The sequence below is a fragment of the Melanerpes formicivorus genome, unplaced genomic scaffold (assembly GCF_026170545.1).
Source record: "Melanerpes formicivorus ecotype bairdi unplaced genomic scaffold, bMelFor1.0.p_v2 SCAF_55, whole genome shotgun sequence".
NCBI lineage: Eukaryota > Metazoa > Chordata > Aves > Piciformes > Picidae > Melanerpes > Melanerpes formicivorus.
Window position 1 is genome coordinate 1,482,777 of NW_027142407.1, and position 25,593 is coordinate 1,508,369.

Sequence of the window (25,593 nt, forward strand, 5' to 3'; positions counted from 1 at the left end):
AAAATGGCATCACAAGAGAGTTCAGAATTGCTCAAGGCTCCCCAGCCTGCACACAGAGATCCAACTCTTCATAAAGAAATCTGTTAGATGATCTGCACCATATTCAGCAGATAAATGTGAAGTGTTTGCTCTCATCATTGATCTTCCTGACTGGCAGATGATGTGTAAACAGAAGGATTCTAGTCTGAGGGCTTATTATGTATTTACATGAGGATGATCAAGGAGAAAGTTCCCTTTAATTAGACAGTAGAACTCTGGGGGGTCTCCTATACACTTGATTTCCCCTAGAGCAAGTCCTATGAAGCCTTCAAGCTTGGGAAGCCTTTTGGGCTTTGACAAGCATTTCAGTATCCCACAGAGGCTAAAGCAAATGTAGGTTGAATGCATTTTTTTCCCCAAGAAAATATGAGTGCTGTGCAGCTTTGTATCTACATTATTGTGGCCTTCTACTATCTTAAAGGGGGGGCCTGAAAGGGGGTTATACCCAGGTGGGAGTTGGTCTCTTCTCCCAGACAACCAGCACCAGAACAAGAGGACACAGTCTCAAGCTGCACCAGGAGAGATTTAGGCTGGAAGTTAGGAAGAAATTCTTCATAGAGAGAGTGATTGCCCATTGGAATGGGCTGCCCAGGGCAGGTGGTGGAGTCACCATCCCTGGAGGTGCTTAGGAGACTGGATGGGGTGCTTGGTGTCATGGTTTAGTTGATTAGATGGTGTTGGGTAATTGGTTGGACGTGATGATCTCAAAGGTCTCTTCCAACCTGGTCTATTCTATTCTATTCTATTCTATTCTATTCTATTCTATTCTATTCTATTCTATTCTATTCTATTCTATTCTATAGAAAGCTGGGGAGGGACTTTTTAGGTCATCAGGGAGTGATAGGAATAAGAGGAATGGAACAAAAGTAGAAATAGGTAGATTCAGATTGGATGTTAGGAAGAAGTTGTTCCCCATGAGGGTGGTGAGAGACTGGCACAGGTTGCCCAGGGAGGTGGTGGAAGCCTCATCCCTGGAAGTTTTGAAGGCCAGACTGGATGTGGCTGTGAGCAACCTAATCTAGTGTGAGGTGTCCCTGCCCATGGCAGGGGGGTTGGGACTGGCTGATCCTTGAGGTCCCTTCCAACCCTAACAATTCTATGATTCTATGTTTCTATTTCTAGTTTGATCTTGTTAAACTTAAGGAACTGTAGATGAGATGTGCATAGTAAATAGCTAAATTGGTGTAAAACCCATGAAAAACAGCACTTTGATCACAATGATAATAACTTCTTGATGTGTTTGGTGGGGGTGTTTTGGGTTTTCTTTTTAAACATTCATTCACAGAATCACAGAATCAACCAGGTTGGAAAAGACCTCAGAGATCAAGTCCGACCTATATATATTCAAATAGCTGCATACAAAAGATCAGTCACTCAGGATCTCTGGGCCCCAGTATTTTCTCATTGATACCTTGATAATCATTATACCAGTTCTACCCTTGTAAGCTCACAGGAATTGCTCAGGACTTCCAAGAACAAAACTTATTAACATTGAAGGACACAACTTTTTTTCTGTTGTTTTTCCTTTTTTGTTGGTTTTTTTTTTTGGTGTTTTTTTCTTTTATTTCTTTTTCCTCCTTTTTTGTTCTTTCTTCCCCCTTTTTCCTTCCTTTTCTTTCTTCTTCATTTTTCCCTTTATTCCCCCACTTTTGTTTCTTTTTTCCCCCTATTTGGTTCTTTTTCCCCATTTTGGTTCTTTTTTTCCTCTTTTTTTTATTCTTTTTCCCCCTTTTTTTTATTCTTTTTCCCCCATTTTTTTTATTCTTTTTCCCCCTTTTTTTGTTCTCCCCCCCCTTTTTCCCCCCTTTTTTCTCTTTTTTTTGTTAATTTCCCCCTTTTTGTTCTTTTTTCCCCCCTTTTGTCCCTTCCTCCCCCTTTTTCCCCCTTTTTTTGTTCTTTTTCCCCTTTTTTGTTCTTTCTCCCCCCTTTTTTGCTGTTCCCCCCCTTTTTGTTCTTTTCCCTTTTTGTTCTTTTCCTTTTTTGTTCTTTTTTCCCCCTTTTTTGTTCTTTTTTCCCCTTTTTGGTTCTTTTTTTCCTCTTTTTTATTCTTTTTTCCCCTTTTTTGTTCTCCCCCCCTTTTTTCCCCTTTTCCCCCCTTTTTTTCTCTTTTTTTTTGTTCTTTTTCCCCTTTTTGTTCTTTTTTCCCGTTTTTGTTCTTTCCCCCCCTTTTTTCCCCCTTTTTGTTCTTTCCCCTCTTTTTTCCCCCTTTTTATTCTTCCCCCCTTTTTTCCCTTTTTTGTTCTTTTTTCCTTTTTTTTGTGTTTTTTTTTCTTTTTCATTCTTTTATCTCCTTTTTTGTTCTTTTTTCCCCTTTTTTGTTCTTTCCCCCTTTCCCCCCTTTTTTCTTTTTCCCCTTTTTTCTTCTTTTTTTCCCCTTTTTTATTCTTTTTCTCCCTTTTTTGTTCTTTCCCCCCTTTTTGTTCTTTTTCCCCTTTTTGTTTTTTTTGTTCTTATTCCCTGTTTTTGTTCTTTTTTTTCCCCCTTGTTTGTTCTTTCCCCCCCCCCAACAGACAGACTATATTCAGTCAAATCAATAACTCAATCCTAAGGACCAAGCAATTGAAAGACAGGAATGCTAAGATTCTCCAGCACACACAGTGCTATGTGGATATTCACATTAGGAAGTACTTCAGAAGTCACTCAGCACAAGCAATAGAAAGGTGAACAGCAGGTTGGGCAATCTCTGCTGCTGAAGGTCTCTCAGAATAGCTCAGGTAGATGTCTCTCAAGCTCAAACAGAAGTGAAGCTGGGACAGGACAATGAAGTAGATTGCCTCTTGACATTTTTTCAGCCTTCTTTTTCCATACCATCTGTGATTTAAGCATTGCATCCTCGTAGAACTTGAGTAGGGAGGGGGAGAAAGAATCCATTAAGAATTGTACAGGAACAATGACAGAGCCTCAGACTATGAGATCTGAGTACCTATGGCTGGAACAGTGATGGGGCTATTAGTGCCATTCATCTTGAGGACACATCACCACTCAAATATGGTCACAGTTTCCCTTGCATTACCACAGGACTGTCTGCCCAAGAGCTTAGTTATTAGCCCATAGCTCACTGAAACATCATCCTCTTAGAATTTCAGAGAGTGTCTTCATTTGGATGTAATCCCAAACAGCATGAGAGATGGAAATGCCTGGAGGTGGTGATGACAAAGAATGGAATGGGGAATTAAAACTTGGGAGAGCCTAAATCTCCTTATTTCAGAGTTACTGCAACAAATAATCAATGAACATTTCAGTAAGCAGAAATGCAAATGAAGGCAAATTTCATATGGACACATTTCTCTAAGCTGATTTTTCCAGTGTCAGTGAGGAGTAAACTCATACTGCAGCCTTTCCATACAAGTAAACACTTTGAGGTCTTCCCTCCCTACATTTTAGACTACTTCCATTAAACCTGTAGGGATTTACTTACTCAGGTAACTCCTCTGAATTCAGACAAGATGGGATGTAACAGGCAGACACACACACACAGGTTGATCCTATGATTTCTTCCGGATGACTTAGTGTGACCGGTTGACGTTGTCCCCTTAAGAAAGGGAATATGGTGGACGGAAGTTGGTAAACAGAAAGAATAATCTAAACTAATTTCGTTGGGAGAGTGGGAGGAAGCACCTTCTGAACTGGGAGTGAACTGGGAGTGAACTGGGCACTCCGGCACTTCTATCTTTAGTCTTGCTTCCGCCTCTTCTTTGGGCAGCAGCTTTCTCTGTGCTGGGCTTTCTGCCAAGGCTCCGGCCTTCAAACTGACAAACCTGATAAGGCCTGTATTAACTGCTTCCAATTAACACAAAACTGCTTTTAACTTCTTTCTTTCTTCTTTCTCCCTTTTTTGACCTACTCTGGGGAAAGGGGGGGAAAGAGGGGAGAGCGGAGGTGGGGAACCCCTCGGCAAGGGGGGGTTACTCTCATTTCTGTGTTACTTTATTGTATATCTTTGTATATATTGTAGATATTGTAAATTTGTAAATATTCCCCTGCACACCCTACATTGCTTTGTAAATATAAAGCTCCACTGCTTTGCTAATTCAGCTTGTGGGTTTTTTTTCCTTTCCCTTCAATTTTTCTTTCCCTTTACTTTACAGGGGGGAGGGAAGAGGCTTCTTGGCCTTACCCTTCCAACCCACCACACTTAGGTATGAAAACAAAGTAGGAATTCTAGAGCATCTGGCTGTACTAGGAAATGAGATATGCATTTCCTGACAGGAACTGGCACATAAGGGGAGACCTTCTAGCAGCCTTCCAGTACCTGAGGGGAACCTAGAAGAAAGCTGTGGAGGGACTTTTTACAAGGACTCATAGTGATAGGATGAGGGGCAATGGACTTAAGGTGGAAGAGGGTAGATTTAAACTGGGTATTAGGAAGAAATTATTTGCAATGAGGGTAATGAAGCACTGCAACAGGTTGCCCCAAAGAGGTCACTGATGTCCCCTCCCTGGAGGTGTTCAAGACCAATTTACCTATGGCCTTGAGCAACATGCTCTAGTGAAAGGTGCCCCTGCCCATGGCAGAGGGGTTATAATTAGATGATCTTGAAGGTCCTTTCCAACCAACCCAAACCATTTTATGATTCATTCTGTGATTCTGTGGTGCTTAGGGTTGTGACTGAGTGGTGGACTCGGTGATGCTAGATGAATAGTTGGACTGAGTGATCACAGAGATGAGCCTCTGGAGCTGAACCATCCCTGTGGCAGTTTGGCAGAGTGGCAGAGATCAGCAGATGTTTTTTTTTTTTTTTTCCCAAAGCTGGGCTAGCAAGCCAGCTGCTCTCACAAAACATGTGGGTGAGGCATGGGCAGAGCTGCAGCCTCAGCAAGCTGCTTACATGAACTCAAGGTTGAACAAAGGAGGTCAGTGAATCATCTGTGCATGCCAGAGCAGTTTGTGTGCTCAGTAACAGAACCACAGAACTGTCAGGATCCACCTAGTTCCAACCCCCCTGCCATGGGCAGAGACACCTCACACTACAGCAGGTTGCCCAGAGCCACCTCCAGCCTGGCCTTCAAATCCTCCAGGGATGAGGCTTCCACCACCTCCCTGGGCAACCTGTGCCAGTCTCTCACCACCCTCATGGGCAAGAACTTCTTCCTAATATCCAATCTGAATCTACTCAGTTCTAGTTTTTGTCTATTTGCCCCCAGTCCTATCACTCCCTGACACCCTAAAAGTCTCTCCCCATATTTCTTGTAGCCTCCTTCAGATACTGGAAGGCCACAATTAGGTCTCCTCAGAGCCTTCTCTTCTCCAAACTGAACAGCCCCAACTCTCTCAGTCTGTCCTCACAGGAGAGGTGCTCCAGCCCTCTGATCATCTTCTTGGCCTTTCTCTGGACAAGTTCCAGCATTTCCACATCTTACTTGCAAGAGAGGCTCCAGAACTGGACACAGTACTCCAGAAGAGTAGTGTAGAGGGGAAAAATCATCTCTCTTGACCTGCTGGCCACACTTCTATTGGTGCAGCCCAGGCTCTGGTTGGTTTTCTGGGCTGCAAGTGTGCACTGGTGGCTCATATTGAACTTCTCATCCACATTTGTGCTTGCAACCTGGACAAAAGCTGCTGGTAAAAGAAATGTGGTGGCCCAGACAGTGGACTTGCCACAGTGGACTGCAGAGACAGCCCCTGTGTTTTCTGTGAGCATGTAAATTATCTGCTTGGCCTGATGGCTGAGCTGAAAGCGGAGGTTGAAAGGCTGAGGGCTATAAGGGAATGTGAGTGGGAGACAGACTGATGGTGCCACGCTCTACCTTCCTTGAAAGAGCCCCATCTGGCACAGGGAGATAAGGTTGCAGAGGGCTTCCCATCCTTTTTCCAGCTTGCTGCATAGGCTGTCTTAGAGGCTAAGAAACAGCGGTGAATCTGTGAATCTAAAAGGTCTGTTCTAACCTCAATGATTCTGTGATTGTTGTATTGTAACAGCTTGAAATGTTGGAGGCCCTGGTCTCAGCTGGTAGAAATTGCCCCTGCCCCAATGGCTTCTACCAGCACAATTTACTCAAGGTGTTAGCAGACCTGTGGTAGTAGGGTTAGGATTCATTGCTGTTGCTTTGAGGGCAGCATGCATGAGTCTGATGTGCTTATTTGCTTAATTATGGTGACATCCTGTGCTCTGTCCTTTCTCTGAGAGGAAAAGGAGGGAGAAATACCCTTAATTAAAAAGTACCATCATTACCCAATTTGTACTCTGCTTGAAATGTAGTCACTGTAGCTCAAAAGTGGGTTTTGAGAATAATTTTTCCTCTTAATAACCAGAGAGAAACCACATGGAGTAGGAATCTATGGGAGCTATTTCCCTGGAGCTACTGAACACTTAGGATCAGTTATTTATTTATCAGGTGACCCACCTGGTGGATGTGGGGAGGCCTGTAGATGTAGTTTACCTGGACCTCAGCAAGGCCTTTGACACCGTCCCCCATAGCAAACTGCTGGCCAACCTGTCAGCCCATGGCTTGGACAGCAGCACTCTGAGCTGGGTTAGGAACTGGCTGGATGGCCGAACCCAGAGAGTGGTGGTGAATGGTGTCACATCCAGCTGGCAGCCAGTCAGTAGCGGAGTCCCCCAGGGATCAGTGCTGGGCCCCATGCTCTTTAACATCTTTATTGATGATCTGGATGAGGGCATTGAGTCTATCATCAGTAAATTTGCTGATGACACCAAGCTGGGGACAGGAGTTGATCTGCTAGAGGGTAGAGAGGCTTTGCAGAGAGACCTCGACAGGCTGGACAGATGGGCAGAGTCCAAGGGCATGAGATTTAACGCATCCAAGTGCCAGGTTCTGCACATTGGCCACAACAACCCCATGCAGTGCTACAGGCTGGGGTCAGAGTGGCTGGAGAGCAGCCAGGCAGAGAGGGACCTGGGGGTGCTGGTTGATGGTAGGATGAACATGAGCCTGCAGTGTGCCCAGGCAGCCAAGAGGGCCAATGGCATCCTGGCCTGCATTAAGAACAGTGTGGCCAGCAGGAGCAGGGAGGTCATTCTGCCCCTGTACACTGCACTGGTTAGGCCACACCTCGAGTACTGTGTCCAGTTCTGGGCCCCTCAGTTTAGGAAGGATGTTGACTTGATGGAACGAGTCCAGAGAAGAGCAACAAAGTTAGTGAGGGGCTTGGAACACAAGCCCTATGAGGAGAGACTGAGGGAGCTGGGGCTGCTTAGCCTGGAGAGGAGGAGACTCAGGGGTGACCTTATTGCTCTCTACAACTACCTGAAGGGAGGTTGTAAACAGGCAGAGGTTGGTCTCTTCTCCCAGGCAGCCAGCACCAGAACAAGAGGACACAGTCTCAGGCTGCACCAGGGGAAGTTCAGGCTGGAGGTCAGGAGGAAGTTATACACAGAGAGAGTGATTGCCCATTGGAATGGGCTGCCTGGGGAGGTGGTGGAGTCGCCATCACTGGAGGTGTTCAGGAGGAGACTTGACAGGGTGCTTGGTTACATGGGTTAGTTGATTGGGTGGTGTTGGGTGATAGGTTGGACGCGATGATCTTGAAGGTCTCTTCCAACCTGGTTTATTCTATTCTATTCTAAAGCACATTTTTCCCCTCCCATAGGAACCAGGCTGGATGGCATCTGGGCCATTTGTTGTATGCACTCTTGCATTTCACACCCAGCCTTGGCCTTTTCATTGAAACATCTGGGATGTCTAACATAGAATGGTCTGGGTTGGAAGGGACATCCAAAGGTCATTCAGTCCAACACCCTCTGCAGTCAGCAGGGGCATCCTCATTAGATCATGTTGCCCAGAGCCCTTTTGAGCCTAACATTGAATATCTTCAGAGATGGAGCCTCAACTACCTCCCTGGGCAACCTGTTCCAGTGTTCCACTACCCTCATGGGGAAGAACTTGTTCCTAACATCCAATCTAATTCTACTCTTCTCCTGTTTAAAACCATTGTCCCTCATCCTATCACTGTCAGCCTTAGTAAACAGTCTTTCTCCATCCTTCTTGTAGACCCCCTTCAGGTAGTGGAAGGTTGGGAATGGAATGGAATGGAATGGAATGGAATGGAATGGAATGGAATGGAATGGAATGGAATGGAATGGAATAGAATAGAATAGAATAGAATAGAATAGAATAGAATAGAATAGAATAGAATAGAATAGAATAGAATAGAATAGAATGCAATAGCATTAACTTTAAAAGAGGGTGTATCACCTTTGGAAGAGAGGGGAGGCAACCCACAGAATGTTTAAGGATGTTGCTAGGTCTTGTAGGAAGAGAATTAGGGAGGCAAAAGCACACTTGGAGCTTAAACTGGCCTCTACTGTGAAGGACAACAAAAAGTCCTTCTATAAATACATTAATAGCAAGAGGAAGGGAAAGGACAACCTCCACTCTTTGGTGGACACGGAGGGGAACATTGTAACAAAGGATGAGGAAAAGGCAGAGATACTTAACACCTTCTTTGCCTCAATTTTTACTAGAAGGGCAGAATGTCTTCCTGACAGCTGGCCTGCAGAGCTGGCAGAAGGAGCCAGGGAGCTGTACAGTTTCCCTATGTTCCATGAGGAGGTGGTTGGAACTCTCCTTAGCAGCTTGGATCCCCACAGGTCCATGGGACCAGATGGGATTCATCCTAGGGTGCTGAGAGAGCTGGCAGATGAGCTGGCCAAGCCACTCTCCATCATTTTCCAGCAGTCCTGGCTCACTGGCGAGGTCCCAGAGGACTGGAAGCTGGCCAACATGGTGCCCATCCATAAGAAGGGCCGGTTGGATGAGCCAGGGAATTACAGGCCTGTCAGACTGACCTCAGTGCCAGGCAAGATCATGGAACAGGTCATCTTGAGTGCAATAACACAACACTTAGAGGATGGCCAAGGGATCAGGCCTAGCCAGCATGGAGTTAGGAAGGGCAGGTCCTGCCTGACCAACCTGATCTCCTTCTATGATCAGGTGACCCGCCTGGTGGATGTGGGGAGGCCTGTTGATGTAGTCTACCTGGACCTCAGCAAGGCCTTTGACACCATCCCCCATAGCAAACTGCTGGCCAAGCTGTCAGCCCATGGCTTGGACAGGAGCACACTGCGATGGGTTAGGAACTGGCTGGATGGCCGAACCCAGAGAGTGGTGGTGAATGGTGTCACATCCAGCTGGAGGCCAGTCACTAGTGGTGTGCCCCAAGGATCAGTGCTGGGCCCAGTGCTCTTTAACATCTTTATTGATGATCTGGATGAGGGCATTGAGTCCATCATCAGTAAATTGCTGATGACACCAAGCTGGGGGCAAGAGTTGATCTGCTAGAGGGTAGAGAGGCTCTGCAGAGGGACCTCGACAGGCTGGACAGATGGACAGAATCCAACGGCATGAGATTTAACACATCCAAGTGCCGGGTTCTGCACATTGGCCACAACAACCCCATGCAGTGCTACAGGCTGGGGTCAGAGTGGCTGGAGAGCAGCCAGGCAGAGAGGGACCTGGGGGTGCTGGTTGATGGTAGGATGAACATGAGCCTGCAGTGTGCCCAGGCAGCCAAGAGGGCCAATGGCACCCTGGCCTGTTTCAGGAACAGTGTGGCCAGCAGGAGCAGGGAGGTCATTCTGCTCCTGTACACTGCACTGGTTAGGCCACACCTCGAGTCCTGTGTCCAGTTCTGGGCCCCTCAGTTTAGGAAGGATGTTGACTTGCTGGAACGAGTCCAGAGAAGAGCAACAAAGTTGGTGAGGGGTTTGGAACACAAGCCCTATGAGGAGAGGCTGAGGGAGCTGGGGTTGCTCAGCCTGGAGAAGAGGAGACTCAGGGGTGACCTTATCACTCTCTACAACTACCTGAAGGGAGGTTGTAGACAGGCGGATGATGGTCTCTTCTCCCAGGCACCCAGTACCAGAACAAGAGGACACAGTCTCATGCTGCTCCAGGGGAGGTTCAGGTTGGATGTTAGGAAGAAGTTCTATACAGAAAGAGTGATTGCGCTATGGAATGGGCTGCCCGGGGAGGTGGTGGAGTCACCGTCATTGAAGGTGTTCAGAAGGAGACTTGATGGGGTGCTTGGTGCCATGGGTTAGCTGTTTGGGTGGGTTGGATTGGTTGATGGGTTGGACACGATGATCTTGAAGGTCTCTTCCAACCTGGTTTGGTTTATTCTAATAAAGGTTTATTCTAATAAAGCATAGGATAGGATAGAATAGCATAGGATAGGATAGAATAGAATAGCGTAGAATAGAATAGAATAGAATAGAATAGAATAGAATAGAATAGAATAGAATAGAATTGAATTGAATTGAATTGAATAGAATAGAATAGAATAGAATAGAATAGAATAGAATAGAATAGAATAGAATAGAATAGAATAGAATAGAATAGAATAGAATAGAATAGAATAGAATAGACCAGGTTGGAAGAGACTTTTGAGATCATCGAATCCAGCACTATCTAAGTCCTCCTGGAGCCTTCTCTTCTCCAAGGTGGACAAGATATTTAAGAAACACATCCAGCTTACATCACACTATATTTTTAGGGGTTTCTGAATCCATTAGGCAGGAAGAGGTGAGAATGTTACAGCTTCAGGTTCCCAGATCCAGCCATTAGTGAGGCTGAGCATGAGCCCCATCAACACAGTCACACCGTACCCAAATATACCCAAACATACACAGCTAGACACACAATGATGCCTTAAAGCACACAAACACACTTCTAAAACTTAAAAAAAACCCACAAGTTTATGATTCTAATGATGGTTTGCTCCAGTCCAGAGCAACACACTTAATAATTCTTTAACAGCTTTATAGAACTTCTTAGACTGCCTGGGTCTCCAAGAAGTGTTGATCAAAGGTGTTGTTTAGAATCATAGCATCATAGAATCAACCAGGTTGGAAAAGACTTCAGAGATCATCAAGTCCAACCTATTACCTAATACCCAACATCTCCTGACAACTAAACCATGGCTCCAAGTGCCACATCCAATCCCTTTTGGAACACCTCCAGGGATGGGGACTCCATCACCAACCTGGGCAGCACATTCCAATGGCCAATCTCTCTTTCAGGGAATAATTTCTTCCTAACATCCAGCCTAAACATCCCCTGGCACAGCTTGAGGCTGTGTCCTCCTGTTCTGTTCCAGGAGGCCCGTTCCCAGTGGTGTTCCCCTGTGTTCAGTTTTAGAGACAGTGCTCTGATGCTCTTATAAATAATCTGGAGATAGGAATCAGATGCACATTAAGTATGTTTGGCGATAGTGGTAAACTTGGAGGAGCTGTTGACTCGCTCAAGGGCCTTATGGAGAGGCCTGGATAGACTGCAGAGTGGAGCAATCACTGCCTATATGAAATTGAAAAGGTGCAAGTGTTGGAATTTCTAACCATGTCCTTCTTATGAACTTTTCCCAGTCTTTCTTCTGACTCTTAGAAATGTATGTTTCAAAGCTTTAGCAAAAGGCCACCTTCCTCAGTGGTCTTTTCCTCAGTGAACAAAGGCATAATTTCATATTAACAGCTGCCTAAAGGATGGCAAAGTAATCCTGACATGGAGTTGATATTCATTACCATCTAAAACAATGCCTATTCTAGGGCTGATTTGTGATTGCAGATTACAGCTGCTCTCTTTTTGAGCAATGCTGTGCTTTGCACTAGTCTAAATCATCTTCTTCCTTACCTTCCTCAGGCATCTGTACCAGCAGTAGCACTGCGGCTCTGCCAGCATGCTTACTGCGTCTCCACACGAGGAGCATCTGCTCACCCAGACATGCTGAACGGGGATCCTACTCCTGCACGCTCCTGCTTGCTGAAACAGGCTTGGCAGGGGACTCCAGACCTGGCCTGAGTCTCTTCAGCCATCTGGTGCTTGCTGGCTTTGTAATCCCAGCTCACGCATAGACACAGAACAAAAGCATTGGCTTTGCAGAGCAAAAACAATTGACAGTAGTGGCTGCTTCTTGTTGTTGTTTTGCACAGGAATGCAGAAATCAGAGAGCATAGTTTCTTTCTGCTGACAGCTACCTCCAGTCCCATCTGGCATTCTCTGGGCTCTAATTGAACCCATAGACTGTTAGAGGCAGTGACACATGCTAGCAGTTGCTGTAGCTTGTGATCCAAGTGCAACTAGCAAAATCTTTCCTGAATAGTTAACTTTGCTCCGCTTGAGAGTCTTCTGTTTATCTGCCTGGATCTGAAAGCTGCTTTCCGTTCTGTGCTTTAAATACTTTGTCTTTCATTTCCTTTCCTTTTTTTTGGGTGGGGTTTTTTTTTTTTTTTTTTAACAATTGCATGATGAGCTTAATTACAGCAGGCAGTTAAGCAGGACTTTCAGCAGGACTTCCATTTGTAGGCTTTGAAAGTGAGTTACTTGGGAGACTGTTTCATGACACTGGACAGACTGAGAGATGGGCACAGAGGAACAAAATGAGGTTCAGCAAGGACAAGTGCAGAGTCCTGCATCTGGGGTGGAAGTATAAACTGCAGCAGTACAGGCTGGGAGGTGATCTGCTGGAGAGCAGCACCATGGAGAGGGATCTGGGAGTCCTGGCGGATAACAAGTTCTGCATGGGACAGCAGTGTGCTCTAGTGGCCAGGAAGGCCAATGGGGTCCTGGGGTGTATTAACAAGAGTGCGTCCAGCAGATCCAGGGAAGTTCTCCTCCCACTCTACTCTGCCCTAGGGAGACCTCATCTTGAGCACTGCCTTCAGTTTTGGGCTCCCCAGTGCAAGAGGGACAGGGATCTGCTGGAGAGGGTCCAATGGAGGGCTACAAGGATGATTAGAGGACTGGAGCACTGCCTGGGGAGGAGAGGCTGAGGGACCTGGGACTTTTTAGTCTGGAAAAGAGAAGCCTTGGATGGGATTTAATAAATGTTTATAAATATCTGAGGGCTGGGGTTCAGGAGGGAGGGGACAGGCTCTGCTCACTTGCTCCATGGGATAAGACAAGGAGCAATGGATAGAAGCTGCAGCACAGGAGGTTCCACCTCAACACAAGGGGGAACTTCTTTCCTGTAACGGTCACAGAGCACTGGAGCAGGCTGCCCAGAGGGGTTGTGGAGTCTCCTTCTCTGGAGACTTTCAAGGCCTGTCTGGATGTATTCCTGTGTGGCCTGAGCTAGATTGTATGGTCCTGCTCTGGCAGGGAGGTTGTACTCAATGATCTCTTTGGGTCCTTTCCAACCCCTGACATCCTGTGAGCCTGTGATATTATGGACAGTTCTGTTTTCAGGAGCCATGCAACTCAAGTGATTGCCCTCACTCAGCTCCTGGTTTTTTTTGTTTTGTTTTTTTTTCCAAGCATTTAGATCAGAGTTGTGCAGATGTTTAACAACAAAAACATTCTAACATCTTCATATAGACTTCAGATAAATCATTACTGAATGTGTGACCTGGAAAACAGATCAGTTTAATTTCTGCAATATTTATTCCATCCTGGGTAGAAAGCCAGATGTAATGCAAGTTCTTTGCAGGATAATCTATTATCTTGCAAACTTCCTGATAGCAGTTAAGAAGGATTTTTGCATTGCTACTTATAAACCACTTCCTGATGAGACCTAGATACACTGGAGATCCTGATGTGTGACTCCTACTTAGGATTAGCCTATTTGCTTCAGATGAAAATAGGATGAAATTGCCTGACCTATTTTTATTAACTTTCTTCCTCACTTAGCTGTAAGTAACTTTTCTCCTTTCCTGTTCTTTCTTCCTTCCCCTTCCTATTCCTCCACATGCAGCTATTGATTCACAACTGCTGCAGGGCCACTGTTTCTCAGACTATATAACAACAGGTGGTGTTTAATCACAAAGCGAATAATAAAGGGAGCAAAGGCTTCAAAATCAACCTTTCATGAGAAAAGCCAGGTGAAAAAATCCATCATGGCACACCATCAGTTGTAGGCCTTCTACAGTGTGGAAGTTCAATCAACATGACGCCTTGTCTCTTGCAGAGAGGACAGCTTCTCCTGCCGCGCTGATGCTAACCCCAGGGCCTGGCAGACCTGCATTCACACGCCCGTTTTGACCTTCCCTTCTATGACTGATGGGGAGTTATTTATCCATTCTATTCCTTTCCTCTCTCTGAGGGTTTTGGAGGTTTTGTGGTTGTTTAATTGTTGTTGTTTCGAAGGCAGGAGGCAGGAGGGAGGAAGTTGGAAAATTGTGCCTTGGTCTCACAGTGACAGCTTTTGGTGTTAGGCTGAACACAGTCATCAGGAGACTTTCTCTGGCCTTTGACATTCCATTTCAGCAGCTATGATGGGCTCAATATTTACAAACCCTACAATTTGCAAAGTCTTTAAAAAACAGATAATTACAGTAACCCAGAAAGGTTTGCCAAATCAAAACACTCTTTAGAATAGAATAATAGAATAGAATAATAAACCAGGTTGGAAGAGACCTTCAAGATCATCATGTCAAACCCATCAGACTCATTCTCATCAGAATGAGAAAAGGGTTAAACCAAGAAATGGGTCTGTCTGACACCACAATCTTTCCTGTTAGTCTTGTATAAGTGCACCTTTACTCAGGTATCTTTACTTTGGGGCTGGAAAAGAGGCTTCACACCGATTCTTTAATGTGTGTATCTCAGTGCCTGAGAAAAGGAGAGAGTAGCTCTTGAAGTTTTGCAGAAGACTTAGAAGGATGAGCACAGTGAGGTGGTTGTGTTCATATTAGTTTGTAGGGGTTGTAAGTATGTCATGGAATCATTCAGGTTAGAAAAGACCTTCAAAATCAGCAAGTCCAACCATTTACCCTACTCTACAAAGCAGAGTAAACCATAAAGCATGAACCATATCCTCAAGCACCATATCCAAACCACCTTTAAACACATCCAGGGTTGGTGACTCAACTACCTCCCTGGGCAGCACATTCCAATCCCTGACCACTCTTGCTGGGGAAAAAAATTCCTAATGTCCAGTCTACAGCTGCCCTGTTGCAGCTTGAGGCCATTCCCTCTTGCTCTATCACTAATTACTTGTGAGAAGAGACCAGCACCAACCACTTTGCAACATCCCTTCAGGTAGTTATAAAGAGTGATGAGGTCTCCCCTTAGCCTTCTTTTCTTCAGACTAAACAGCCCCAGATCCTTCAGATGATCTTCATAGGATTTATTCTCCAGTACAAGAGAAACACATCAGTCTTTATTTCTGGGGGTGACATGTCAGGTGAATGTAATGACTTCAGAGGGGTATTTTTTATTTGCAGGTGAACTGTAAGACCAACTAGCACCAGGCTGACAAAGGTAAGTTGAGATGTTATAAGGTATGTGAGGAGACAGCGCTATATAAAGTGCAGCTTTACATATGTGCCTACTTTAATATCTACTTTTGTATTTAAGTTTAATGCAACCAATTATTGCTCAGAACCAGTCACTCCCAATTTAAGGATACAGCTGCCCAGAACAGAAAATATCATAGAATCATAGAATTGCCAGGGTTGGTGCCCAGGTGGCCAAGAAGGTCAATGGCATCCTGGCCTGCATCAAGAATAGTGTGGCCAGCAGGAGCAGGGAAGTCATTGTGCCCCTGTACTCTACACTGGTTAGGCCACACCTTGAGTCCTGTGTCCAGTTCTGGGCCCCTCAGTTTAAGAAGGACATTGAGACACTTGAACATGTCCAGAGAGGGGCCCCAAGGCTGGGGAGAGGCATTGAGCACAGCCCTGTGAGGAGAGGCTGAGGGAGCTGGGGTTGCTTAGCCTGGAGAAGAGGAGGCTCAGAGGAGACCTTATTGCTGTCTACAAGTACCTGAAGGGAGATTGTAGCCAGGAGGGAGTTGGTCTCTCCTCCCAGGCAACCAGCACCAGAACAAGAGGACACAGTCTCAAGCTGCACCAGGGGAAGTTTAGGCTGGAGGTGAGGAGAAAGTTCTTCACCGAGAGAGTCATGGAGTCCCCATCCCTGGAGGTGTTCAAGAGGGGATTGGATGCGGCACTTGGTGTGTTTAGTCATGGGTTCTGTGGTGACAGGTCAGACTTGATGATCTTCCAACCTTGGTGATACTGTGATTCTGTGACTCTGTGATCTCAAGAATCATCTCATTCCAACCCCCTCTACCATGGGCACGGACACTTCACACTAGAGCAGGTTGCCCAGAGCCACATCCAGCCTGACCTTAAAAACCTTCAGGGATGAGGCTTCTTAACATCTCCCTGGGCATCCTGTTCCAGTGCCTCACCACCCTCATGGGGAAGAACAAGATGTCCAGGACAGATTGTTGACAGCTTTGTTGTCAAGCTTGCAACAGTTTTGAACATCAATTGGCAAAGTTCAAGTGCTAGAGGAAGTGTTAGTGTGATGTTCACTGCTAATGCTCCAGGATACACAAGATGAATCATCTTACCCTGAAAGCACTGCAGTGATAACATTATCCCTCAGTAAAGTAAGAGCATGTTTTAACTTATTGTCACTTAACTAAGCTGATATCATGAGCTCCCTCCTCTGTGTTTGTTGGAGGAAAGTAATTTGATTTTCTTGGGGTTTTTTTTGTCCACAGACAATTGTGTGGAGAAATGTATTTGCAGAAAAAATAGCCCACAGTGTCCTTCAGACACAATGAGTAGCTTTATTCAGCTCTCAAAATACATGCAAGAATGCTGCCTGTGAATGTGAAGAGGTGAAAATGGAGAAACTTCATGGATTTCTGTCTTCACCTCATTAAAATGTGGCAGCTGAAATCTATTGCCTATTTTTCTATGCCTAGTATAGAAAGCATGCTGCTACCATCTCCCATAGTTCTATAGTGAAGGACACCTTTTGTTTGCATGCTGTCCTTTCTGTTTGCTGTGTTATTAGTGACATAGATTACCATTTACTCTTTACATATCTCAAAAGAAGAGAGAGTTGGGAAGTACAGGAATGCCTGACTGTGGCCCAGAAAGAAAACTAACCATTGTGGTTCCTTCATTTAATAATATTGCCTAATATATATGTCACTATCTATGAAGACCTGAGAGTTGCCTTCTAGTACTTCCAGGTGTTCAGGAGGAGACTTGATAGGGTGCTTGGTTGTATGGTTTAGTTGATTAGGTGATGTTGGGTGATAGTTTGGACACAATGATCTTGAAGGTCTCTTCCAACCTGGTCCATTCCATTCCATTCCATTCCATTCCATTCCATTCCATTCCATTCCATTCCATTCCATTCCATTCCATTCCATTCTACTTAAAGAGGCCCTACAGGAAAGACAGGGAGGGAATCTTTATCAGGGAGTATAAGGATAGGATGAGAGGTAACTCTTTCAAACTGAAAGAGGGTAGATATGAATTAGATTTAGGGAAGAAATCTGTGAGGATGGTGAGATACTGGAAGAGGTTGTTCAGAGATGCTGTGGATACCTCCTCCCTGGAAGTCTTCAAGGCCAGGTTGGATGGGGCTTTGTGTAATATGATCTACTAAAATCACAGAATTGCAGAATGGTAGGGGCTGGAAAGAACTTCAAAAGCTCATCCAGTCCAACCCCCTGCCAGAGCAGGATCACCTAGAGCAGATCACACAGGAACTCATCCAGGAGGGTCTTGAAAATCTCCAGAGAGGGAGACTCCACAACCTCCCTGAACAGCCTGTTCCAGTGTTCTGTCACCCTCACAGAGAAAAAGTACTTCCTTCTGTTACCATGTAACTTCCTCTGCCTCCACTTGCACCCACTGCCCTCTGTCCTGTCATTGGGCACCACTGAGCAGAGGCTGGCTCCATCCTCTTGGCACTCAGCCTTTACATATTGATAAACATGAATGAGGTCACCTCTTAGTCTCCTCTTGTCCAAGCTAAAGAGCCTCAGCTCCCTCATTCTCTCCTCATGAGGAGGATGTTCCACTCCCTTCACCATTTTTCTGGCACAGGATTGGAATTAATTACTCCTTAAGGTCCTTTCCAACCCCAAGGACTCTATGATTCTGTGACTTGATAAATTTAGATTAGTGATTTTATTAAAAAAACCACCTTTGACAACTTACTGCAACCCCATTAGATGTCAGCAGACATCGGGTTTTAAAACAGGCTCAAGTAAAACCAGAATTCTTCTGTGCATAAAACAGAGAAAGAAATGAAAACATGGTAGATTATGTTTTCACCTACCACACTTCTGCAGAATCAAAACCAAGCAGTTAGCTTGCAGCAGCTGAAACACAAACCCCTGTTCTTTTCAGTGCCTTTGCAGCATGTGTTATTTCTAGAGTGAAATACCACACTGAGTGAGAGAAGCAAGTTGCTAGGGTTAGGGGAAAAACAAAAGGATCATGCAGGAATGTCCTTTGGCTGAAAAACAAACACAACCAACCAACCCCAAACCAAGTTATGCTGCAGAGCATCCCAGGTAGTAAGAATATTAGTTGAGAGAGGACAGCTGAAGTGCAAGGTATGTGTCATGTAATAGAATTTCCAAGAGTGATAGTAAATGGATGTATGTAAATGTATGTGATAGCAAATTCTAATCATTTTCACGTGAACTTAAATGTAGTGGGTTTATAGAATCACAGAATGTTAAGGGCTGGAAGGGACCTCAAAAGATCATCCAGTCCAACCCCCCTGCCAGAGCAGGATCACCTCAAGTAGGTCACACAGGAATGCATCCAGATGGGCCTTGAATATCTCCAGAGAGGGAAACTCCACAACCCCCCTGAGCAGCCTGTTCCAGAGTTCTATCACCCTCAGAGTGAAGAAGTTTTCCCTTATGTTCATTCAGGAATAGTAGACAGCTGAAGACACAACAATGCCAAAGCCAAATAAAACCAGATGGCACTTTGGAGTGCCACAGAGGTGTTTCACCTAGAAAACTCCATTACACATGGGAAACTTCTCTTTCTAAGCAGCACAATTTGAAACAATAGTTCTGGAGCCTGGATACTGATGTGCTGGAATGTGTCAAAGGAAGGATGAGGATGATCAGAGGGCTTGGAGCACCTCTCCTATGGAGACAGACTGAGAGAGTTGGGGTTGTTCAGTATGGAGAAGAGAAAGCTCCAAGGAGATTTTGTTGTGGCCTTCCAGTACCTGAAGCGTACTGGAAGAAGAAAGCTGGTGAGGGACTTTTTAGGGTGTCAGGTAGTGATAGGACCAGGGGGCATGGAGAAAAAATGGGGTAGATTCAGATTGGATGTTAGGAAGAAGTTCTTCCCCATGAGGGTGGTGAGAGACTGGAACAGGTTGCCCAAGGAGGTGGCAGAAGCCTCATCCCTGGAGTTTTTTTAAGGCCAGGCTGGATGTGGCTCTGAACAACCTGATTTAATGAAGTGTGTCCCTGCCCATGGCAGAGGGATTGAAACTAGATGACCCTTGAGGTCCCTTCCAACCCTGACAATTCTGTGATCTAGAATCAAAGTGTTCGCACCATGTAAAATCTGTGAGCCAAATTCTCTGCTGTGGCAAAGATGGGCTGAAGCAACCTTTAGCACAGACACTGAAGATGATAGAAAATGTCACATTTACTTTGATCTTTGTGACATGCTAAACTTTTTCAGACACAAACAAAGGCATCAGAGGACACATTTGTCCTTGGATTTCTTTCCTGATAGAGCACCCACAGGTGCAGAAAACTGGATAGCATAGAATTACCTGAGGCACGAGTATATCATCCAAGAATTTGCTACAGCTTCCAGCACTCAGATTAGGTGGAATGAAAATGGTGGCCTGAGGATATTTTTTATAGTTGGGTTTGTTTTTTTTCACTTTTGGAGGTTGATAATTCAGACATGCAAAGTGATTTAGATTAAAATGAAACCTATGCCAGATGTTTGAGTTTAATTATCCCACATAACAGAACGGACTCAAATGTGACTGCAGCGTCTTCAGCGAGGTTATAAACAATCGAACATGAGACACCTAAATGTCTTTCAATACAGGCAAACTCAAATTCAAACAGTTAATGCTTGCTTTAGGCTGGATGTTAGGAGGAAGTTCTTCAGGGAGAGAGAGATTGGCCACTGGAATATGCTGCCCAGGGAGGTGGTGGAGTCACCATCCCTGGAGGTGTTTAGGAGGGGATTGGACGTGGCACTTGGTGCCATGGTTTAGTCATGAGATGTTGGATGACAGGTTGGACTTGATGATCTTGGAGGTCTCTTCCAACCTTGGTGATTCTGTGACTCTGTGGTTTGGTTTGGTTTGGTGTGAGTTGTATTTTGTTTAAAAAATTAGCAATTTTCCAACTGCAATTTATAAAGGGATATATTTTTCATAATAGAAGCAGGAGTCACTAAACTAGAGGCAATGTAAATAACAGAGCAAATATCCTTTCATTTTTGCTTTCTAGTCTTTCATATCATGTTTTAGTCCTTATGAGTCACAGTACTACAAACAAAATTGAAAAGACAGTCATGATTTGAATGCAGGAGAAAACAGGAATGAATGAACCTCTAAATATGACCTATTTAATGTATTTTTTGCTTTTCAAGAACATAGTCTGTGGTGTAGCAGAAAGGCACAGGGAATGAGCTAATCTCTCTTAATTCAGAATACAGAATACAGAATTAACCATGTTGGAAAAGATCTTTGAGATCATCAAGTTCAACCTATCACCCAACACCATCTAATCAACTCAACCATGGCACCAAGCACCCCATCCAGTCTCCTCCTAAACGCCTCCCATGACGGTGACTCCACCACCTCCCTGGGCAGCACATTCCAATGGGCAATCTCTCTTTCTATGAAGAAGTCCTTCCTAACATCCTGTCGTAGGGTTGGAAGGGTAAGGCCCAAAAGCCTCCTCCCTCCCCCCTGTAAAGTAAAGGGAAAGAAAATTGAAGGGAAGGGAAAAAAAACTCACAGCTGAATTAGCAAAGCAGTGGAGCTGTATATTTACAAAGCAATGTAGGATATGCAGGGGAATATATACAAATTTACAATATTTACAATATATACAAAGATATACAACAGAGTAGCACAGAAATGAGAGCTCCCCCCTGTAGTGGTTTGAGCCTTAACTGAGAGTTAAAAGCTCAAATGGGGAAAAGGCTGAGAATCTCTTCCCCACTCCCCCCCCCACCTCCTCCCTCCAAACAGGGAGAGGAGGGAAAAAAAAAGGGTAACGAGCAAATCCACTAAGCAACAATCTGAAGTCAGCTTGGAAGTAGAGAGGCAAATAATTTTTTATTATATATATATATATATTTTTTATTATATATATATATATATTATATATATATAACAATAACAGGGAAAAAAAAAAAAAGGTTGACAAGGGCAAGGAACAAGAATGGATGGGAGGGGGACAGAAAAGAATAATACAAAACCAGTCTTTCTCTGAGGAGGTGCAGAGGCAGCAGGGAAAAGGATCAGGTCCGGCCACGTGGCTGAGGAGCAGGAGGGCAGCTGCAGTAGCTCTCATCCAGCAGAGGCAGGAGCCAAAAAGGAGATCCAACAGCTATGATGTCCTGCTTTTTATACCCTAGCTGGGCAGGGAGGGGGGAGTGGAACAGACTCAGCTTTCCCAGGGGGGAAACGCCCTTCAGGGAGTGTAAAGTACCCGCAAGCCCTCCACCCTGCTTTCTTCTTTTGTTTTCAGAAAGAGGCGTTAACCCACCACACCCTCTCTGCTGAGGGGGGTTCCCCACCTCCGCTTTCCCCCCTCTCCCCCTTTCCCCAGAGCGGGTTAGAAAGAGAGAGAAAAGAGAAAAAAAAAATAGAAACAGTTATGTGTTAATTGGAAAGCAGTTAACACAGGCCTTTGCAGGTTTATCAGTTTCAAGGCCAAAGCCTTGGCCGAAAGCCCAGAACAGTGAGCTGCTGCTGCCCGAAGGAGAAGCGGAAGCAAGACTAAAGATAAAAGTGCCAGAGTGCCCAGGATACCCTCCTGCACTCCCAGTTCAGAAGGTGCTTCCTCCCACTCTACCAATGAAATTAGTTTAGATCCTTCTTTTCATTTACCAACTTCCATCCACCATATTCCCTTTCTTAAAGGCACAGCCTCAAACGGTCACACATCCAGCCTAAACCTTCCCTGCCACAGATTGAGATTGTGTCCTCTTTTTCTGGTGCTGGTTGCCTGCGATAAGAGACCAACCCCCACCTGGCTAAAACCTCCCTTCAGGTAGTTGTAGATGGCAATAAGGTCTCCTCTGAGCCTCTTCTTCTCCAGGCTAAACAACCCCAGCTCCCTCAGCCTCTCCTCATAAGGCTGCTCTCTGGGCATTCAGAACCTATATGGGTTTGTGCAGGGCAGAACCTGCTTGATGGACCTGATCTCCTTCTGTGACATGGTGACCCACATGGTGGATGAGGGAAAAGCTGTGGGTGTCATGTACCTGGACTTTAGTAAGGCCTTTGACACAGCTCCCCACAGCATCTTCTTGCACAAACTGAGTGCTCATGGTGTGGACAGGCAAACTCTTTGCTGGGTCAAAACCTGGCTGCGTGGCTAGGCCCTAAGAATGGTGACGAACAGAGTTGAAACCCCATAAAAACCTGTCCTCTGTGCTGCAACAGGATCCTCTATATCCTATTGCTGGGGCTCCTCACAAGCATCTAATGTTGATATAGTATTAAAATTAGCAGGTAACCTTCAGGAGACCTGGAGATGTGCCATATAATCCTGCCTTCCTACTGCAATTTGCAACCACATGATTTAGATTTAGAACTGGTGTTGGCATGAGGGTATGCTATGAATAAAAGAAATCTGTGCAAGGGAAGACAGAAAGAGAGGACCGAGTTCTAAAACCTGACTGCTGCTGTGAAGTCTTTTTGGTATTGGAAGTTATGGCTTTGCCTTTATCACCACTAGAACGACACAACTGGGGGCTCAGAGATTGATGTGACCTACTTTCCTCCTTTTATTCAAGCAGGAAAAAGTCATCTTGTGAGGGAGGTGAACCAATAGAAAATCATAGAAATATAGAAGGGTTTAGGTTGGATAGGACTACTGAAGGTCATCCAGTCCAACCCCTCTGCAGTCAGCAGGGACATCCTGTACTAGATCAGGTTACTCAGAGCCTCACCTTGAATGTCTCCAGGGATGGGGCCTCAACCACTTCCCTGAGCAGCTTGTTCCAGTGTTCCACTATCCTCATAGGAAAGAACTTGTTCCTAACAACCAATCTAACTCTGCTCTTCTCTAGTTTGAAGCCATTGCTTCTTGTCCTGTCGCTGCAGGCCTTTGCAAACAGTTCTCTCTCCATCTTTCTTTTAGGCTCCCTTCAGGAACTGGAAGGTTTCCTACTAGGTATCCCTAGAGCCTTCTCTTCTCCAGGTTGAACAACCCCAGATCCCTCAGCCTGTCCTTGTAGCAGAGGTGCTCCACCTCCCTGATCATTCTCATGGCCCTCCTCTAGACCCACTCCATCAGGTCCATGTCCATCCTAGGATCTTTCCAAGGAGCTGAGGATTGTTATGTATTTTAATACTTCCTACTCAGATGAGAGGTGAAGCTGTGGGGTTTTGTCTGCCTTTACTCCTGTAGGTAACCAAATAGATAGCTACACAGGAAGCTGACACAGAGCATCATCTTACAAAACCCAACCAACCAATCAACCAACCAACCAAAACACCTCAAAGTTCCAAATTAAAAAGAAAAACTGAAGAAAAAAAGGTAATTATTTATTAAGAAACTACTTCACTCAATAAAGTGCATGCTTTGCTTTGCCTGAGGAGATGATTCAGCCTGATCTAGTGTGAGGTGCCTCTGCCTATGGCAGGGAGGGTGGGACTAGATGATACTTGAGATCCCTTCCAACCCTAACAATTCTATGATGCCATGACTCTATGATTCAGGCATTAAATGTACCTCTTAGCATATGCCTGCAGGAACACAATCACACAGTAGGTAAAAACCTGGTGAGAAAAGACTGAGACAGAGGGCTCAGAATTTGCCTCATACTTTCCAATGCGATATTTTTGATGGACTTTCAAAGAAACAATTAGCTTTCAATAAGCATATAATTTAATTTAATAACATGGAGCCAGACAGCACTGTTATGACATTTCCAGCAGAATACTGCTGCATAAGGGATCTTTAATGCCAAAAGAGACCTTTAGCTAATCCAGTCTGACCTCCTCACTACCGCAGGCCATGCAAATTGTTATCATTTTATGTTAGGGCAAAAAGTATGGTCAGTTCAAAAGACAATAAAAGGTTCTACATTAATGAACTATGAAGAAGGTCAATGACTTAACCTGAAGAATGGCTGTAAATATTAAAAATTAAAAGCACTAGTATGCAGCCTAAAAATAAGAAGACTGAATATAGGCTCAGTCAGCTGCTATTCAGAGTGAGATACACACACAATTTTACACCCCTTCAAGGACAGCAAATTTGAAGTTCACTTCTTTCTTCAGCTTTTTTTAATACATCCCACAAATTTATTCCAAAAGACATAGAAGTCTGCAAGCTTGTCTTACAGTTTTGTGTTTAGTGATCGTGATAGGATAGGATAGGATAGGATAGGATAGGATAGGATAGGATAGGATAGGATAGGATAGGATAGGATAGGATAGGATAGGATAGGATAGGATAGGATGGGATGGGATGGGATGGGATGGGATGGGATGGGATGGGATAGGATAGATGAGAAGAGAAGAGAAGAGAAGAGAAGAGAAGAGAAGAGAAGAGAAGAGAAGAGAAGAGAAGAGAAGAGAAGAGAAGAGAAGAGAAGAGAAGAGAAGAGAAGAGAAGAGAAGAGAAGAGAAGAGAAGAGAAGAGAAGAGAAGAGAAGAGAAGAGAAGAGAAGAGAAGAGAAGAGAATATAGAACAGAACAGAATAGAATAGAATAGAATAGAATAATAGAATTAACCAGGTTGGAAAAGAACTTTGAGATCATCCAGTCATTCTGACTGAAACCATTCTGTGATCCTGTGATCACAGTAGAAAAAAAAAGACCATATATGATCACAAACAAAACCACTCTCTGCTTAGTCACCCAAGGGAGACACTATCTAGATTACATAGCAATACAAGCAGCCTCCTTAATATTCATTGCTATTGGAGGTTCTGTGTGGTTGCAGTGGTGTGCAGCTACAAAGAGACGAAGCACATCCTTTTGCATTCACCAGCACAAGTTCTGTTCCTTACTGGTCACTGCTGTCAGAGCTCTGTGGTTGGTATGTTCAGAGTGCCATGCCGCTGAGATTGTGATTAATGGCAGTTATCAACCTGGACTCTCAAGGCAGCAGAAAACTGATGGCAATCAGAGCGTTTATCTAACCACTGAGGTGTGACACTTAAAAACCAAAGAATGGGGAAAATGTTCATACATGCTGAGCATCATTAGGAGATTAAAGTTTTAAAAGCATTTGTGGTGTATTATATTTTGTGATGGGTTAATTATAGTGTTGAAGCTCCTTCAGCAAGTCATTGGAGCATTTCACCCCCATACAAGTGAGTAAATCACCTGTTGTTATGTCAGATGTTGAAAGGGTACAGAGTGAAGGAAAAAAAAAGCCAGAGATATTGACCATGGGAAACACTGAGCACATTGTCACAGAACCTCCCTTTCCTCATCCCCACCTTTGTCATTTCACAGAATCACAGAATGTTAGAGGTTGGAAGGGACCTCCAAAGACCTTCGAATCCAATCCCCCTGCCAAAGCAGGATCACCCAGGGTAGTCTGCACAGGAACACAGCCAGGTGGGGTTTGAAAGTCTCCAGAGAAGGAGACTCCAAAACATCTCTGGTTAGCCTGCTCCAGTGCTCTCTCACCCTCACTGTAAAGAA